The 20,577-nt window shown below is 38.3% G+C and overlaps 1 long non-coding RNA gene across 3 annotated transcripts in view; it reads left to right on the plus strand.

Annotated features, from left to right (window-relative positions):
* Positions 1–3,739: 3,739 nt before the first annotated feature.
* LOC101051057 (uncharacterized) overlaps positions 3,740–20,577 on the plus strand; it is a 33,210-nt gene continuing 16,372 nt past the window's right edge. Inside the window, exons 1-2 of one of the 3 annotated variants that reach the window (XR_012518643.1) lie at positions 3,740–3,974; positions 19,086–19,158. This is a non-coding gene — a long non-coding RNA (uncharacterized LOC101051057). Of the gene's footprint in view, positions 3,975–17,476; positions 17,799–19,085; positions 19,159–20,577 lie in introns of those variants that run through there. The other 2 variants (XR_168084.4, XR_012518644.1) reach the window with 2 other exon arrangements.

Genomic DNA, 20,577 nt, shown 5'->3' on the forward strand with positions numbered 1-20,577 from the left:
ACGGAAAGCACAAGGACATGTTTTTCTTGCATCTGTCGTGGACAGCAAAATTATTAAAGATCAAAACATGAATGCTCTACATTCCCATAGCAGAAGAGTTCAAATCATTTAAACTATGAAAAGACGTTTTCTCTTCCTTTGGATTACCTCTGCGGTGACCCAGAGTGTGCACACAGCCTCATGTAACCTGCCCATCAGGTCCAGATGTGGCTTCCCTTATTGAGACACTTAACCACAAAGACAGGTTTTATCCCAGGATCCCCACTCCCCAACAGACAATGATGAACAAAAAGGAGAGGATAATAGCAACACCCGCTCTGATTTGGGGAGGGGGAGCAGGGAGACAGCCAGCAGTCACTAGGCTGTGGAAGTTTTGAAATCCAACGGAGTAGACATCGGGAGTAGACTCTGGGGTGAGAGAGCTTCCTTAGTCCTTTAGGCTATGATTCTGCTTTTAGGAGGCGCCTCTTTGGGGGACTGAATCACTTTCTCGGCCCATTTATATGAAAACAGCTTGGAGGTTCAAGTCTTGTTTCCGATCAAATGCTTTTTTGGTCAATGTTGCCGTATTTTTGGCAACGCAATCTACCAAGAGTAGGCTTTTGATCTGTACATCGCAAGTAAATTTTGCATACCAGCAACCACACTAAAAGCGCCTTTCAAAATAGGATTTTCAGATCTGCTTTATTTCTGCGCTTCTTCGTACATGTGCCTTGCTTTCTCAAGGCTATCTAGGGACTATTGAGCTTAAATGGGAAGATTATACCCTTAATCCGAATTTGCCTAGAAGCGCTTGAATGAACTAAAAGTTTTTCTTGAGTACTTGTCACTCAAAGCCCTTCTAGTCCTTACTTTTGAAGTACAGAAGCAGTTGACTTTCCAACTTCAAAGTCCCTGAATTTCTAGTCTTTCCCCACAAATTCTCTTCAGGTCTGCTTTCCCACCGTCAATTCTTTCCGAGTTTATTTAAGAGCCACTGATGCGCCGTACTAAAGCTCTGTTTTCTACCCTTTTCCTCTAAACTCCTGGCTCAATACCCATATGAGCTGACTTCCAAGTCATTGCATGTGATAGTTTAGTCAAATATTTTATCACTTCAAAACGTATCTCAGTGTCATTTCAGCTGCTGCTGTCAGTTTCCTTGCTGCTCATTACCCATTAAGCAAATTCGTATGTTTTAGGTTGTTGTATACCAATACCTCACATGCAGGTACTAGCTTCCTTATTAGCATAATTAATGCTAGCTGCCACAACAGACATTCCGAAATCTCAGTGCTTATACGTATAACAAAGGTTTGAGCTTAGTCACGTTGCAAGTTCAGAAGGGTTGGTGGCAGGAGATGGGGCATGACAATCCACGTAGTTACTCAGGAGACCAGGCTAATGGAGCCACGCCATTGAGAACATGTGGCCTTTGAGGTCTCCCTGGCACAGGAAGAGAAGGATGAAGGTACACACTCATTTCCAACTCCTGGATTTATAAATACATGTCGTTTCTACTTATGGCCCATTTGTCTTAACTAGTGACCAGGCTGTAACCTAATTGCAAGTGAGGTCGGGAAACATACGGGGCGTATGGAAGAGTCGATGATTCCGGTCTCCATCCCTGGAAACGACTGTGGGAATATAAAGATGTAAGAGGAAGACTAGGCATTAGTCAGAAATATCCTGGAATGAAACGACGGGGTAGTAATGAGTTATGTTCAACAAACATTTCTAGTCCTTTTCCCCAGCATGTTGTACTTCTGCATTTCCCTGGAGGTGGATTGGTCTTGGGCTTTGGTCTTTCATTACTTTGGCCAATGACATGTGAACAGAACGGAATGTATTTCTTCCAGGTGGACTCTTTAAGCAATTTGTTGAGTAGTATCTTTTTATCTGCCTCAGTGACCAGTGGTGTTCCAGACAGAGGTTGCTGTATTAGCCTGGGGACATAAGTGAGCAAGACAGGAAGTAGAAACTCAGCCAAATCACGCAGACATGTAGTGAGAATGTGAAATAAATCCCAGTTTCAAGTCTCTGGGATATGCATGGCTGTTTATCAGCAAAATAAGTTTCATGCCATTGTGACCGATATTACACGTTTTCATCTTTGTTTCTTTAATGCCAGAGACTTAACAAATGACTGTTGAAGGGATTTTTAAGTGACTCCTCTACTTGTTTTACTACTGTTTCTCTTGTGTACCTTGGTATCCTTGTTAGCAGCGGTGTTACCAAGCAATATAAACACATTTTCTAATAGTTCCCTGGATAGAATTCAAGCCTGTAGCCATGAGCGGGGCAACCTGTGGCTTCTCTTAGCCTTATTTTCAAAGCAACATTTCTCTCTGCAAGTGAGTTTTAGCAGAATGTCCTTCAAATGCAAACCCATTCATTACTTCCCTTTCTAATTTTCTCTCTCCTTTCCTTTTTACCGCAATATTGTGCTTCTTTCATTTTTTGGAGAGAAAAATTCTGTCTTCATTCTGATAACAGTACAATGAATATTAAAGTGTTCTTAAGAAATATGAAGTGGCTTGATTATACATTTGGATTTAATTATAGGTAGAATTATGTAACGGAAAATTCACTAGGGTTGGATTCAGGAAATCTAGGTTTAAATTCTGTGTCTGCTTCTGACTAGCTTTGGAAATTTAGTTAATTTATTCATCTGCAAAATGGGGCTAATAGGTGCTGGGTCTTCCACCGTGTTATGAAAATATAAGTATAATAAAGATAAAATATGATGGTGGTAAAGGCTCTTTTAGTATCACCATAAACACCAGAGGTACGGTTATCACGGAACACTTTTTTTTTTCTATAACTTTTGCTTGTTTGCATTAAGTGCTTTTAAATTTGAGAAAACCCATGAGACAGACTTATCTGATTTCAAACTGTGTTTGTTCTCTATATTTGTCTGCTCTGTCCAGGGACTTTAAGCATAATCATCTAGGAAGAAGCTGTGTTAAGGCGACATTTTAAAAAACAGCCCTTACCTGCCAATTTGGGGTCAAAAACATACTGACTGAAATTTAAATACGGAATTTACTTAATCCCGAGAGATTTCAGCTTTTGGACTTTATACAGGAACAGAAAGATAAAATGGAAAGGATTGAATATGCACGAAGTGATGAGAACCCTTTGCAGTTTAAACAGATAACAAGCAAACTTATGTTTCCCAATAATTTTGATATTTACTTTCGATTCTTCTCACTAGGGAACTAGCAAAACTTGTAGGCAGGTGTGCTGGAAGGAACTGTGACTAACAGCTCTTTCCTGTTGCCTTCCTGGTTCTCTTCCCTTTCGTCGTACTGTTTTGAATCATCCAATGACTTTTGTGATCCTTTCTGTTAATGACTCACCAGGGTACTGAATGCTTTTTCTTTTTTGCTGTTGTTGTTTTTGTTTTCATATTTTTTTTTCCCCCAACTTCAAAGAATTTTCAGTCTTTACAAAATTTTCTCAAACACTTTAAATAGAATTCTTATGTGTGGTTATTTTTAAAGAACTAAGCATGGCTGTTCTTCATTTCATGTAACTCAAGGCAGAAAGCTCAGATCACTTCTCCTGCCCCCTCAATCACTCTCAACTCTTCTATGTCTTGCTTTCTGCCAGACATGTCGGCCACATCATAGGTTTCCACACCCTTTCCTTTCCCACTGAGTTTGGCCAGTTTGCCAATGGGGACCCCTGACAGTCCCCTTCCAGGGGACAGACGGGAAGGGAGGGGAGTGAGGCCCAGGCACCCCTACTGCGAGGTCTCTTCCAGCTGGATGTGTCTCTCCAACAGAATATTGATTCCCTTAGGGCAGTAGGCATGACTCTGTAGATTCCTGTACTGTGTCTGCCCCTCTTAACAGCTTAGGTATTAGGCTGTTACTAATCCTTGGATGTATGGTTCCCATAATCCACATCTTTGCAAATAGTCTCTTTGTAAATAAGCCTTCATGAAATGATTTTATTTTGAACTACACCATCTGTTTCCTCTTGGGATGGTAAGTAATTCAGTGGATGTCTCTGTTTGGATCTACTCTCCATGTTCCTACTTTCTCTTTCATTGTTGCTGCTCTTTTTGGCACTTTATGGATATATGATGTCTGCTATGCATGCCCTTTCTGTGTATTTTTTCTGTTTAGTATTACATGTCTTTGAACTGCCTTTATGTTCTCTGCCAAATGAGTGCTGTAATTTTCACATCTGTAGTGTGTTTTTTTCCTTTTATTTTAAAATAATAAAAATCCTACAAAGAATTAGCAAAAATAGGTTTAAGAGCTTTTTGAGGGCCAGGTGTGGTGGCTAAAGCCTGTAATCCCAGCACTTTGGGAGGCCGAGGCAGGTGGATCACGAGGTCAAGAGATCGAGACCATCCTGGTCAACATGGTGAAACCCCGTCTCTACTAAAAATACAAAAAATTAGCTGGGCATGGTGGCGCGTGCCTGTAATCCCAGCTACTCAGAAGGCTGAGGCAGGATAATTGCCTGAACCCAGGAGGCGGAGGTTGCGGTGAGCCGAGATCACACCATTGCACTCCAGCCTGGGTAACAAAAGCGAAACTCCGTCTCAAAAAAAAAAAAAGAAAGAAAAAGAAAAAAAAGAGCTTTTTGATTCTGAACTATTCGAGTTGTTGATAAGAAGCCCATAACATCACATACCTTAGTGAATATTTTATACAAATAAGTAGTTTTCTGTATAACCACAGTAACATTATTAAATCAGGAAATTGAGAAGTATTCATTATTATTACCTCAATCACAAATATCATTCAAGTTTGTGCCAATTATCCCAATAATTTCCTTACAAAATAATTGAATCCAAGATCACATATGACAGTCAGCGGTTGTGTTTCTACTGTCTCCTTTATCAGGAACAGTTCCTTAGTGTCTTTTCACTTTCACGACCTGGACTTTTTATCACATTAGTTCCTAAATCTGTTTATCTAATGTTTCCTTATTAGATTCAAGTCGTGCTTCTTCTAGGGCTGGAACACCACAGTAGTGATTTTGTGTTCTTCTTATTGCATTCAGTTAGATGGCACATGCTTTCAATTTGTCCCATTATTGATGACGTTAACGTTAATAATTCGTTTAGGTGGTATCTGCCAGATTTCTCCATTGTACAGTCACTCTTTTCTTCTTTATATTTAATAAGCATTTTGCAAATCGTTGAGCCTATATAATATTTCCTTTCTCATCAAGCTTGGATTTGGTAACTTTAGCATCTGTTGACGTTTTTTGGCTGAATTAATTATTACTCTGGTGGTGGCTAGCTGGTTATCTTTTAATTTTACCATTTTTTCTGAATTTATCCGTTGGCATTCTACTGCAATAATTTATTTTTTCACTTATTTATTCATATCAGTATGGAGTTATAAATTCCTGTTTTATTCAGTAGGTTATTATTCATTCTGATGCTTGGATTGTCCCAGATTCACCAGTGGGAGTTATTCCAGACTGGCTTTCATAATCGGTTGACCATTTCCTTGATATATTAAATAAAACATTCAGGCTCATCTTTAATTTTTCCTGCTCTTACCCTGAAGTTAGCCATTTCTCTGAGGAGCACTGGTTCCTCTTAGTGAAGAATTATTTTTAGAAATCAAGATCTGGCACTGATATGCTCACTGGTTTTGAAGTGTTATTGTGCCCAGAGTCTGTCAATGGATAGAGCTAGGTAATACATGTAGGCATGTGTTTTCTATACATACATATATTCACCAGTATACAAACTATCTATTGGTACATAAGGAACTACCTCAAAGCTTAAAACAATGGCCATTTATTACTTTGCAGTTTTATCCAGAATTCCGAGGGCACAGTTGTGGCTCCATGATTCTCATAAGGTTTCAGTCAAGTGCTGGCCAGGAATGTGGCCTTCCTAAGGCTTAACTGAGGCCGGGGGATCCACTTACAAGGTGGCTCAGCCATGTGTCTAAAGGATTAGGACTGATTATTATTATTATTAATTTTTTTTTTTTGAGACGGAGTCTCGCTCTTGTTACCCAGGCTGGAGTGCAATGGCGCGATCTCGGCTCACCGCAACCTCCGCCTCCTGGGTTCAGGCGATTCTCCTGCCTCAGCCTCCTGAGTAGCTGGGATTACAGGCACGCGCCACCATGCCCAGCTGATTTTTTGTATTTTTAGTAGAGACAGGGTTTCACCATGTGGACCAGGATGGTCTCGATCTCTTGACCTCGTGATCCACCCGCCTCATTTCCTCACGTCATTGACTTCTCCGCAGGGCTGCTTGAGCGTCTCATAACACGGTGTCTGGCTTCCCACAGAGTGAGGGATCACCAGGAAGAAGCCAGAATGTCTTGTATAACCTGTTCTCAAAGTCTCACTTTGTCCTTTTCCCAGGATACTATTGCTTACACAGGTCAACCCTGTTTAGTAGGGGAGGTACCTACACAGAAGTATGAATACCGTGAGGCAAGAAAAATTGGGGAACATTTTAGAGACAGGATACCATAATATCTATATTTATTTCTTTATCTCTATTTTGATATCATTCTATATATCCCCTTATCTATCAATTGATAAAAACTATGAGTTCATATCAATGCCTTGAAATCCAATCCAACACCACAGGATTCATTCTAGTTTTGCTTTTTTATGGCAATGAGAGAGTTGCCTCCCTTTATACTCATATACAGGTTGAGTATCTCCTATTCAAAATGCCTGGGACCAGAAATGTTTCAGATTTCAGAATTTTTGGATTGTGAAATATTTGCCTTATACTTACGAGGTAAGCGTTACTATGTTTGCATTATGCTTACTAGGTGAGGCTGAAAATTCAGAATCTGAAATCTTCTAATAAGCATTTCTTTTGAGCATCATCTTGGCATTAAACAGTTTGGAATTTTGGAGCATTTTAGGTTTCTTACTTTTGGATTTGGGGTGCTCAACCTGTATTCTTAAAATAGCAAATCTCCTGGTTCTACCCGCAGCTACTGCTACTGTTTCATGGGGGCTCTTACCCAGGGGTAGGCCACTCTCTTCCCTCCCACCCCATATGGACTAGCAGCTCACTGAGACCCCACCTAATGGTTTTGAACTGAGTTATTCAGGAAGGAAGGTAATCAGGTATGACTGCTTTTTGTTTTGAATTATAGCAATGGGAAAATTTTAGAATACTTAGATCTGGACTAGAGAAACCTCTACATTTAGTCTAAACTGAAAAATGTTCCTCACATCTATCCAGGGGTCTGAGAACGCTGTCACATTTTCTGTGTAGATGGGTCAAGCACGTATTCCCTTTGTGAGCGGTTGCTTGTTTAACCCGTCAAGGACATTTTATGTAGGCTACATCTATGTCTACTTACTGCCATTTCCTCTTCACTTCCCATCATGTTCATATACTCCCATTTTTTTAGTTGCCTTTGCTTAAAACTTATTACTGAGATTTATTAGCACACTCAAAGACACTGGTTGTTTTCACAGTAGCACCCAAGTTATTAATTGTATGGTGATGAAAAATCAAATCTCCATTGATGCTTCATTTTAAAAAAGACTACATTAGAATGACTTTTCATATTTTAGCAAATAAAATGTTAATTACAAATAAAAGTGCTTACCTTGAGAACATGGAAATAGAATTTTTGAATTCTATTTTTATGTCACCATGATTTTTAAGTCTCTGTTGAAAAACTTACTAGTGATCTAAGGACTTCAATTTCAGAATAAGGCATTTGAAGAAGTGAGGCAAGATTTCCGACACACTAAAAATGATTCACCTAACCATATACGTTATCTAAATAACATGCCGATGAGTCATACAAACTATTATTCCTACTTTGACGCTTTCATCTCCCCAGAAAGTCAGGGTGATTTGCTAGATGAGACATTTCCTGATGGTTACGAGACACAGGTTCTTGACATATCAGAGGAGCATAATCATTGATGAGTACAATGTTTAATCTAAATGTCCTTTATCATAAAGAAAGATAATAGGCCTTTTTTGCTAGATCTGAACTTGGAGGTTGGGCTTGGTCGAACGACCCACATAATTGAAGGAGGTTTGGGGACTTTGCATATGAAGTTTTTTCCCTCTATTCATAGAAACATCAGTTTGGTATACTTTGACTGTGGAATGATACATGGCGTGGTGAAAACACATGCATGCCAGAGTCAGGGGACTGATACCTTGGAGCTAAAAAATGATTATATCTCACTTGAGAATAAGATGTAGAGGAAGTCAGTGGAAGGACAGCCCACAGAGTGTCTTTGGGGTTAATGTTACACAAAGCTGATATATCATTTCAGTTTTGTACTGTGAAGAATTTACCATGGCTTATAAAATGGCCTACATTTTTTGAGTAAGACAAATGCCAAATTTTATCCAAAGTAATTCTTTAGAAAAACCATTTCAGCAAATTAGGAAAAGGATGAGGTAAGCAACCATAAATGATAAACACTTTAAAATGTGATGAGTGGCACTTTATAGGAACACAGAAAAATTCCTAGATAAGACAGCATGACAATATTAACCGCAGAACAGAATATCAGGAGTTTCCAAATACCACTTTTATCTTGGACTTCTGATTAAGCATATGCACTAAGAATTTAAGAAATTAAACTAAAACTGGCTTTTGATCATGGTTCCTTTTGATTTTAAGAAGATAAAAAGCAGCAGTTCTCCAATATGAATTTTCGCATTAAATTTTCTTCATCTAGTTACCCTAATTTTAGTTTTTTGGATGCATTATTTAATGTGTTTTGAAGGGCATTGTAAAGAAAATTCAAAAAAACCAAATGAGCTATGATCTCACTCTGGGGAGAGAAGGATTGGAAGGGAATATAAATCTCAGAAGTTCTTTCCCAGGAGTCATCATGGAAAAATTACACACACACACACACACACACACACACACACACACTCATACACTCACAGAGCCTTGTTTGATTGCACTTTGAGCAAGTCCGTCATTCTCTGTTTCCTTGAGTATTTGTTCACTATTTCACTTTTCTTTGTAAGAGAACTAAAAGAAACAAAGTTAATGGAATTTCCAAATAAGACCTACAAATGGTTAACAAAACAAAAAACTAAAAAAATACATGTTAAAATTGCTCTGTTTATGAAAAGGATCTTTTCTTAACAGGAAAGAAAACTTTAATGCGTGGTTTAGCAGGAGGGAAATTCCATAGGAACACAATTATTAGCATTTTTTAACCTTGGAATGAGAGTTCGTCATTATGTTTCAAAATATAAAACTAAAGTTTTCTATTTCCCAATACATATATTTTTTGTGGCACAAAAATATTAGTGGTTATTATAGTAAAGATTTATTGTCTTGTCTCTCTCACCTTGGTTACTCTGTCTTCTGGTGACAGCACCTTCATTTTCCTTAAGATACAGTCTTTCTTTCACAGTTTATGTGGTATGGCTGGGGGACTCTCCCTCCCCCTTGGCTGCGTGACCCAAGCCTGGCCAATCAGCATATCCTATCCACTGGTCACAGTGATTGGTTCAAGGATTATCATGTGACTCAATTTAGGCCAATGAGAATTAGTTCTGAAACTTAGGTGTACATGTAGGCAATAAGAATCTTTTTCACTGGGATTTTTTTATCTGCAGGATGATGGAGGCCTGCAGGTACTGGGAACCACTACGCAGGCAGAACCAGGCTGAAAATAGGGGTAGCAATGAAGTAAGTGCTGCTGAGGGAAAGACAAAGACTGAGTGCTAAGGGCCACATTTAATTTCTTTTACAGAAAAATTGTTTTTTTAAGGATGAGGTTGACCTTTTTTTACATCAAATTTCTGATGAAAAAATTTGCACGGGGAAAATATGGGCTACATATAAAGTCAATATTGATTGTAAAGCAATAAGTAATCAATTCATACTGAGGTTTTAAACTTTTTTTGCTTTAACCTATGTGGATTTATTTTTTATTTTTTATTTTTTGAGACGGAGTTTCGCTCTTGTGACCCAGGCTGGAGTGCAATGGCGCGATCTCGGCTCACCGCAACCTCCGCCTCCTGGGTTCAGGCAATTCTCCTGCCTCAGCCTCCTTAACCTGTGTGGATTTTTACAATTTAATTAATTAAAACATTTTAATACTTATTATGGACTAGTCAACATTTTAAACACTTTAGCAAAAGCAGCCCACTTAATCCTCATAATAATCCCTTGGTATAGAAATTACTGACATCTTCATTTTACCATAGAGAAAGATGAGGCACAAAGAAATTATGTAACTTGCCCAAGAGCTGGGCAAGAACTGGTTAATTGATAAGAACAGAAATGTATTGCTCACAGTTTGAGAAGCTGGGAAGTCCAAGATCAAGGTGCTGGCATTTGATGAGAGCCTTCTTGCTGGGTCCTCACATGGCGACAAGACAGAGTGTCAGAGAAGGATCAACTCCCCAAGCCAGACCCTTTCCTAAGGGCACCTATTCCCATTCACCAGGAAGGAGACCTCATGGTTCAAACTTTTTTGTTTTGTTTTATTTTATTTTTGTTCTTTTTTCTTGTTATTTTTTTCATGGTCCAATCTTAAAGCACCTGTCCAAGCTCCACCTTCTACTATTGTCACATTGGCAATACATAAATTGTGTAGGAAACACATTCAAACCATAGCATCTACCTCTGCAGGTTATTCTGGGGATTTCAATTGCAGTACCTAAATGGTATGTAGCAAAGTATACTAATTTAACTATTACTATGAATAAATCTCACCCTTTTTTGTTGTACCATTCTTATGCATGATTTTTACATTTTTTCTATTTATATTCCTCCTTTCAATACATTTGGCTATTCTGCTGCAATTAAACCAGTGCTTTTATTATTTTCGCAAAAATCCATTCTTCTAATTAAGTTCAGCCTTTTCATCATCTCTTATCCTAATTTGTTCTCCCAGTTGTAACAAGCTTTTCTTTTGGCACAATAAACAAAAGAGTGGGATACAGAAAAAATCAAGTCCCTGACCCACCCTTTTGCCTCTGTTTTTAGAGAACTAACCTTTAGGTGCCAAGTCATTTTCTGTTCCTGTAGAAGTTGAAAGATATTGGTGTCATTTGTTTTTTCAACACCTTAAACCATTTTCTTTGGAGAGGGACTGGGCTAGTATTTGTTAGTGAGGTACCTCTGGTCCCATAATTACAAAGAGGAAGCCAGTGTACACATGAACTCAATTTTAAGGGCAAAGGCCAAGGATCCATCACATAAAATAGAATTTAAAAATTCTGCTAAAAACAAGCAATGGGGAAAGGATTTTCTACTTAATAAATGGTTCTGGAGAACTGGCTAGCCATATACAGAAAATTGAAACTGGACCCCTTCCTTACACCTCATACAAAAATTACATCAAGATGGATTAAAGACTTACGGGTAAAACCCAAAACTATAAAAACCCTAGAAGAAAATCTAGGCAATACCATTAAGGACATAGTTATGGGCAAAGATTGCCTAAAGCAATTGCAACCAAAGCAAAAATTGATAAATGGGATCTAATTAAACTAAAGAGCTTCTCTGCACAGCAAAAGAAATGATTATCAGAGAGAATAGGCAACCTACAGAGTGGGAGAAAATTTTTGCAATCTATCCATCTGACAAAGGTCTAATATCCAGAATCTCAAGGAACTTAAACAAATGTACAAGAATAAAAACCCCAACCCCAATAAAAAGTGGGCAAATCACATGAACAGACACTTAGCAAAAGAAGACATTCATGCACCCAACAAATATATTAATAAAAGTTCAACATCACTATCATTAGATAAATGCAAATTAAAACCACAATGAGATACTGTCTCATGCCACTCAGAATGGCAATTATTAAAAAATCAAGAAATCTGCAACAAGATGATTTTTCAAGCAACAAGATAAAAAAAAAACAAGGAAAAAAAGAAAAAAGTCAAGAAATCACAGATACTGGTGAGGGTATGGAGGAATAGTAACAATTTTACATGGTTGGCGTGTAAGTTAGTTTAATCATTGTGGAAGATAGTGTGGTGATTCCTCAAATATCTAGAACCAGAAATACCATTTGACCCAGAAATCCCATAACTGGTTATATACCCAAAGGAACAGAAATCATTCTGTTACAAAGATGCATACACACATATGTTCACTGCAGCACTATTCACAATAGCAAAGATGTGGAATCATCCCAAATGCCCAACAATGATAGACTGGAAAAAGAAAATTTGGTACATATACACCATGGAACACTATGCTGCCATAAAAGGGAAGGAGATTATGTTCTTTGCAGGGACGTGGATGGAGCTGAAGCGATTATCCTCAAACTAATGAAGGAGCAGAAAACCAAACACTGTTTGATCTCACTTATAAGTGGGAGACAAACAATGACAACAGGTGGACACAGGGAGAGGAACAACACACACTGGGACCTTTTGGGAGGGTGGAGTGGGGGAGGGAGTACATTAGGAAAAACAGCTAATGCATGTTGGACTTAATACCTAGGTGATGGGTTGATAGGTGCAGCAAAGCACCATGGCACACGTTTATGTGTGTAGCAAACCTGAACATCCTGCACATGTACCCCAGAACTTAAAAAAGTTCTGCTGTTCTGAATGACCAATATGAAGTATTTAAAGATATATAATAATATAATACTGTTGGAAAAATCTGTGCAGAGGCCAACGTTATTGATTGTGGTTGTTTAGTTCCTGTGTGTTGTGGGTCATAGGCAACCACAACTAAGTGATTTAGAATATTTCCCTAAATTCAGTCCAGGGATGGATCCTTGGCAGTCACAGACAAAGGACAAAATGGTTTTTTTCCCTTTCCCACCTCTGAGAAGAAGGTCTAATCTACTTCAGAAGAAAAGCTAATGGCAATTATAAGTAGTCAATCGAATACTGAACTGTACCCATTGGTTTAGTCAGCCTGGGCTGCCATAACAAACTACCATAGACTAGTGGCTGAAACAAAAACAATTTCTCACAGTTCTGGAGGCTGGATGTCTGCGATCAGGGTGCCTGAGTGGCTGGGATCTGGTGAGGACCACTTCCTAGCATGCTGATGATTGCCTTCTTTCTTCACCCTCAACATGGCAGAGAGAGAGTGAGCTCTGGTCCCTCTCTCTTCTTATAAGGACAATAATCTCATCATGTGGGCCTTACCTTCAAGACCTCATCTAAACCTAATTATTTTCCAAAGGCATCACCTCCAAATATCATCACATTGCAGGGTAGGGGTTCAACATGAGTTTTGGTGGAGGGACACAGACGTTCAGTTCATAGGACTCACTTTTCTCCTCTTATGATTTTCTTAGAGCAGGAGTGAACGTTTATTTAAAAATGTTAGCTCAAGAATGAAAGGAAGTAAAATACACTTGGAAGAGGGTCAAGCAGGTGACTTGGGAGAGTCAAGTGTGTGGTTTGACCTTTTGACTTGGGGTTTTATATGTTGGCAGGCTTCTGGGATCTTACATTCCTTCTCCCCAATTCCTTTTATGACTTTCTATAGAAATCAGCTATGGAGATCAATTTGAATATAATTATCATATTCTACGATAATTGCATATAACTTAAAAATTTGCTTCCTCTGAACTTTAAATCAAAGTCATTATTAAAATTAAAAAATCAAAGTCAGTTCTAACATTTAGTGACCTAATTATATCTTGGAGTTAGACGGAAGAAAATTGACCTAATATCTTTTTGTCCTTAAATATTAAATTTAGCATATTTTCTCATGTAGTGAAGAAATGTTAAAAGAAAATACTTTCACTTGAGTGTTTCATCTCATTGCTAACCAAAAATATTATGAAATGAACATCACCCTTTCCTCTGAGGAATTCTCTAGCCATTACTGGAGGCAGGATGTGGTGTTACATGGACAAACATGACCTCATGATCCCTTTGCTAATGTGAATCTATGTGAAAAGTTAAGCATATTCTTTAAACAATTGGTTTAAGGTTGAAGTGCACTGAGGTAGAATAAAGGGAATCACCACTCTGCCTCAACTTGGCACCAAGTTGTCTTTGAAACTGTGAGTCATCTTCCTCTTAGAATGTAATGATGCTCTTAAACAACTCATTGCTTAGTGGCTACGAAATAATTTTGAAAAACTGACGACAATGTCAATTGTTTTGTGAAGACAACAAACTCCTCTGATTTTTCCAAACTTGAGGGATCTTTTCTAAGCCTTGGTGGTTTTTCTTTTTAGACCACAAGCCGGCATAGGTTGTTTTTAGTTGGGGTGTTGTCTTGGATATGAGGTTTTAATGGTCATAGGCGAGACTCTTGGGTCTCTGGATGCCTTAAAATGGAATCATAGCAAATTAAAATGATGTAGCTCTCCAGAGTGTGATTTGCTTCAGCCTGTTAGGTTGTTCAACTCTGTGAGAAATAAGATGAAGCAGGAGCTTAAGAAGAAAACTTTCAATCTGCAGTAGTGTTCACAGACCTATTGTTTTAACAGAAAGAAAACAGAGGTCAGAGACAGTTGCTTAACTTAAACAAAAATCAAATCTATACACACACAGACACAGAAAGACACACAACTATACATGTCCTATTTTGTTAAGGACAATGAGGAATTTCAAAGTGACTTAATTATCCTGTCTGAGTCAATACATTTATTTATTTTACCTATCTCATCTCTCTCTCTCTCTCTCTTTTTTTTTTTTTTAGCAATTGATGGATAACTTCATGGAACCTTGATATAATCTGTATATTAATATACTTTATAGGTCAATGAAATAAGTCTGTGGTAAGATGTGAGTTGCTTTTTATGATCCAAGTACCACCAGGAAAATAGATTAGCAGAAGACGTTTAGTAGTATATATTATACTCACCAATGTGATAGCTTAAACAAACACAACCTACCCAGCGTGATGCCACCTCACAGCAAGTCATTATGTCAGGGCGGTGGTGAAGCTGGGGAGAAATGATACGTGGAGATTCAAGAAGCAAGGGAAATTCTACCATTTTCAAAAATTTATCAGTAGGAGCTCATGAAAAGGAATCATAACTGTGAAGTACATTTCCAGGTGTAAGACATGATCCTACATCCCTGAAAAGCTAGACTACTAAGAAGGTAACCAATCAAGAACTTAAACACAGAGTAGAACAGATACTGAGTTACCAAGTAAGTGGCGAGTGGGTTTCACCAAGGCAGAAGCTCCATTCCACCAGTCAGTCAGTCAGCAAACATTTATTGACTATGTGTATGCCACCAATATGGTAGGTTCTGGGGTATAAGATAAGATATAGTTGCTGTCAGTTAATTGCTCACAGTTAGAGACTGGGATACAAGTTCAAGACCTGTCTAGGAGCAAGAGGCACAGGATGATGAATGCTAAATAGAGAATCAATGTGATTTACATCTTTTCTGCCAAATGTCAGAATTGGTCTCAGAGATGGCGGATAAGGGATGGAGTTTGCAGACGGTGATCTGGTAATTCTATATACAGGGAAAGGAAAGTTATAGAGGTTGGGAGGAGTAAGTGCCTGCCCCTTCTGGAATAGCATATGTAAGAACATATAGATGGGGTTTTCAGGTTTTGCCAGCTACTTCCTTGCTGTGAATCCTATCATAGCTTGAAGAGAGCAGGTGAAGGGCTATGAACAGTTATAGTTCTCTTTTGTTCTCAGCAAACAGGGACTTCACATATTTTAGTTAATCTGAAGATCAAAGAATGTCATGGGAGAAAATACATCAAAAGCAAAACAATCCTTTTGAAATTGTGGGAAGACAACCCAGGAAAGACAGACATATTTTTCCTCTATTAGATCATTTCTCTGGAAAGGAAAATCCTGATGATTTACTTATCTTCTAAGTGATTTTGTAATAATTAGCATCCACGTGTGATTTCTGTCTCATTTCCCTATGATACTTTCTGGACACCCATTGTTTACATGAGTTCTAAGGATGCTGCCAGAATAAATTTGTCACTTCACATGCTATACGATAGGGTTATAAAACAATGTAACCATTATGAGCACATTTTCTTTTTCTTTTCTTTTCTTTTTTTTTTTTTTTTTTTTTTTTGAGACGGAGTTTCGCTCTTGTTACCCAGGCTGGAGTGCAATGGCGCGATCTCGGCTCACCGCAACCTCCGCCTCCTGGGTTCAGGCAATTCTCCTGCCTCAGCCTCCTGAGTAGCTGGGATTACAGGCACGCGCCACCATGCCCAGCTAATTTTTTGTATTTTTAGTAGAGACGGGGTTTCACCATGTTGACCAGGATGGTCTCGATCTCTCGACCTCGTGATCCACCCGCCTCGGCCTCCCAAGGTGCTGGGATGACAGGCGTGAGCCACCGCACCCTTCTTACTTCAGTCTTCCAGATTTTGAGTTCAGGCATTGTTAAGGGGTCTGTTAGGAATCAGGCAGTCAGCTCTGACCTAGGAATCAGGAAATTGGGTCTCAAACCTGTCTTGCCCCTTCCTGCTGTGTGACCTTGGCCCAATCCCTTAGTGCGAATTGGTTTCCTCATCTCCAAAAATGCTTAGTTCATGCAGATGTTATAAATTTTAAATGAAATGATGAGGACTTAAGTACCAGTACTTCAGGGTGGAATCTATATCCTGTCCAAAAGCCGTCCCAGCTTTCGCTCAGCCTCGTTCCCATGTGATCCCTCCACATATCCTCCCACTCAGCAGAACAAAACATCGGACCCTGTGCACTCTCACTTAGAACTTCTCCCTCCTGTTTCCATTCGGGAACACCTTTGTTATCTCCATTACCTAGAAAATAATGAATGAAGATACGAAGCGACTTTTCTGACTTGTTTTCTCTAACTTGTTTTTTCAAAGAGTCTGGGCCAACCAGAAGAGTTGGTTACGTTTTTTCTGAAGCATTTAACTTTCGCTTTAGCCAAAATTTAACAGTACGTTTTTCTGTCGTTTTCCCTTAGTTTGGGTTAATCAGAAAGAGACGGTTTTGATAGGATACTTTACAGTTAGCAACTGACTTGAAGAGCTTCTATGTTAAAATTAGTGCTTCTGTCAGAAATAGATAAAACATTTTAAATGTCTAGAAAGATTTCAGTTTATTTCAAATTATTGAGGGACTAATGGATCATTCTCCTTCAAAGTTCCTCAGGGATGTACTGCTCTGATTATATGTATTGATTACTCTATTTTTCAGTATGCTTCTAAAGTAGTAATGATTTTTTTCCAGAATATGCCTCTCTTATGTTTAATTGTTAATAAATATATGTTACTAACAAGGTAAAATTATTTATTGATAATCACAATTATGTGCCAGATAGTTAAGATAATATCAGTATGATTAACTCCATTGTAGAATATTAATCAAAGTTCAGAAAGGCTAAGTAAATTAACCAAGTCCAACTGTAAATATTATTTTCCTGTTGGGGCTCAAGCCCGTCTACCTTACTCTAAAATGCAACCTTTTCTCTAATACTTTCAGGCACCTCAAGATGCTTGGCTTACATGTTTTAAATGAGGAGATATTTTTGTCTCCTGGACTTGACACATACTTAGTTCTCAGTAAGTACAGAGTAATTGAAGAAATGAGCCATATACCCAGAAAGAGCTGCGTGTGTATATTTCAGAAAGACACTAGGAGCTCTTGGGAGAATTGTGGCCACTTCGGAGCTGACACTAACTGCTTACGACTCCTCTGTGGGAGAAGTAGGTGGTTTCCTGAGGAAGTAGGTTGGGTAATGAAGCCACAGAGATTTGCTGATGCATTTGCTAGGCATGGCTTCTGATGGTTTAGAAAGCTATATTGTGGCTTCATCAATAAGGCATTCTCCAGCTCTGTTACTCCTTCCCATTGTCATCTCTTCCCTTGGAATTGAAGCCTTCCTGCTCTGAGGCAAGGAAAATTACCTCTTCACTGACAACCCTGGTCTCTGGCTGCAATAATGAGCAGAGGAAGTAAGCAATACCTGGAAATCAATTTTCTTTTTTGCAAGGCATGAGATATAACTAATCCTTTGATTCTGAAAGGTCATTGGTGTGTAAGATTATCTGAGCATTCTCAGTAATAATGGGTACTACTGTTGGCAGAAATTAACAGAGAGAAACAAGTTCTCTTTGCATGGGAGTTATATTTTCTTTCACAGTTTATTATTTTCTGACTGTAAAATAATATATAGGTGTTAGAGAATATTATAATAAAGAGAAATGTTGTAAGAAGAGAAAAATATCATTTACAGTTACACTGCAATAAATAAGAACACTATTGCTAACATTTTGGTAGATTTTTCTACTACACCTGGCATTTTTTGATAGTTGATATTATACTATACATATAATTTTTACTTCTTTTTTTTGTATATTCACTTAGTATTCTGTGAACACTTTTCTAAGTTATTAAAAATGCAAAAACTCTTCTGAATCATTTTTTACTAGATCTTATAATTACCCTCAATGTTACTGTAAAGGCTCTTAAATATAAACGTATAATGATTATATATTATTTTCTATAAATCAGCCATATTTGTCCAAGTCACATACCTTGTTATTCACAGAACAAAGACTATAAACAATTTACTTTTATTTATTTATTTATTTATTTATTTATTTTTGAGACGGAGTTTCGCTCTTGTTACCCAGGCTGGAGTGCAATGGCACGATCTCGGCTCACCGCAACCTCCGCCTCCTGGGTTCAGGCAATTCTCCTGCCTCAGCCTCCTGAGTAGCTGGGATTACAGGCACGCGCCACCATGCCCAGCTAATTTTTTGTATTTTTAGTAGAGACGGGGTTTCACCATGTTGACCAGGATGGTCTCCATCTCTTGACCTCGTGATCCACCTGCCTCGGCCTCCCAAAGTGCTGGGATTACAGGCTTGAGCCACCGCGCCCGGCCTAAAATTATGTACTCTTAAGAAGTGCTTCACTGTGCATATTCAGTCATTTTTTTTTTTTTAAGGTTCCCATAAGATCATTCTGTTTTTAATGAGCTGAATGCAGGGAAAGGACAATGCCAGTAGTATGCTCTACTGGGAATTATTTTGCCTGTTAAAGAATACATCACCTTTGTGTCTGTATCAGATGGGATATAAGCAGATTTTTAGCGATAAATGATATAATATTATGGCATCTGCTATAGATTTGTAGAACTGCGTTATGTTGTGGTTTTAATTATAACAATTTGATCTATAGTTTGAGTATGAACACGGAGATCTCCCCATCCAAACTTTTCTTGTCATGTTTTACAGATGAAGAAAGAAGAATGTGGAAGCATAATCATTTGTCCGAGGTCACAGAGGGAGATGATTACACAGCTAGGATGTAAGCCACAGTACTTTACTGAATCCTTGGCTTTGTGCATGGACCCAGCTACAGGCATAAAGCTTTTCTCTTCCCTAGTGACTTCGAGTACCAGCTTTCAGATTTATCTGACGTTGAATCTAAGCTTTGTGACCAGTATTAAGCAGAAGAAGAAGGGGAGGAATTACTTATCCTTTAGCATACATTAATTAGCATGCAAATAGATCCGTTCTTGGCATTGTGGAAGGGTCTGAAATGATCACATATACAATGTGTCTTTTATCGATGGCCTTGAATACAAATGTTACTTTGATGAATCCAGGATTAGAGGCTTTCTCCAAACATTTGCATTGTTTATTTTTCTTAGGATTAGAACTTCTACCTATTGTCATTTCAACAAAAAAGATCACTAATTAATTAATTTATTCATTATTTACACGTTTATCATCTCTCCCAAATGTTTTAATGTGGCTTACATTATATACATGTACACAATAAATCTTTACATTTAAATATAAAGTTATAATCACAAAATGAGAATGTTACTACCACCACTCATTCAAATACCTTGATTATATCATTGAGCTTTTCTTTTAGTTCTGGGTTTTTTGCTGTCTAGTTTAAATCAGAATGGCATCTCATTTAATTAATGCAAACCTGAGTTTATTTGGATAATGGAAACAAGATGATTTCAAGTGTGATAACCTTTTTCTGTACTAATGTTAAAAATACATTTATTACAAATGGCCACTTCATAACGGGCCGTAAGCATTGTTTAAAGCCAATGGCTACTATTGTTTGAAGCTCAAGGAAAGATCCAATGCTACCAGATGTTTATTGGCTGAGATAGGATCAGCTGAGACTATGGGCTGAAATGCTGTATAAGGTAGGCAATAAAATTAGAGAATGTTTGCCCAACCCACTAAGCAGCAAGGAGGAACTAGATTGGAAGTAATGTAATTTTTTTTTTTTTTTTTGAGACAGAATCTCACTCTGTCACCCAGGCTGGAGTGCAATGGCGCGATCTCGGCTCACCGCAACCTCCGCCTCCTGGGTTCAAGCGATTCTCCTGCCTCAGCCTCCTGAGTATCTGGAATTACAGGCATGTGCCACGGTGCCCAGCTAATTTTTGTATTTTTAGTAGAGACGGGGTTTCAACATTTTGGCCAGGCTGGTCTTGAACTCCTGACCTTGTGATCCACCTGCCTCGGCCTCCCAAAGTGCTGGGATTACAGGCATGAGCCACCGCACCCGGCCAGTAATGTACAATTTTAAACTACCAGTGGCAAGCTTATTTGAAATATTAGAAGTTATTATCTGTTTATATTTCTGTCTCTAGCAGTATAGTTTTTAACCAGCTTGCAGAAGCTCTTTTTATAGTAATGTTATCAACCTTTCTTCTCTAAATTAGTTGTTTGCTTATTTAAAATTTCTGAATTT

Source organism: Saimiri boliviensis, chromosome 8 (genome assembly GCF_048565385.1).
Source record: "Saimiri boliviensis isolate mSaiBol1 chromosome 8, mSaiBol1.pri, whole genome shotgun sequence".
NCBI classification, from domain to species: domain Eukaryota; kingdom Metazoa; phylum Chordata; class Mammalia; order Primates; family Cebidae; genus Saimiri; species Saimiri boliviensis.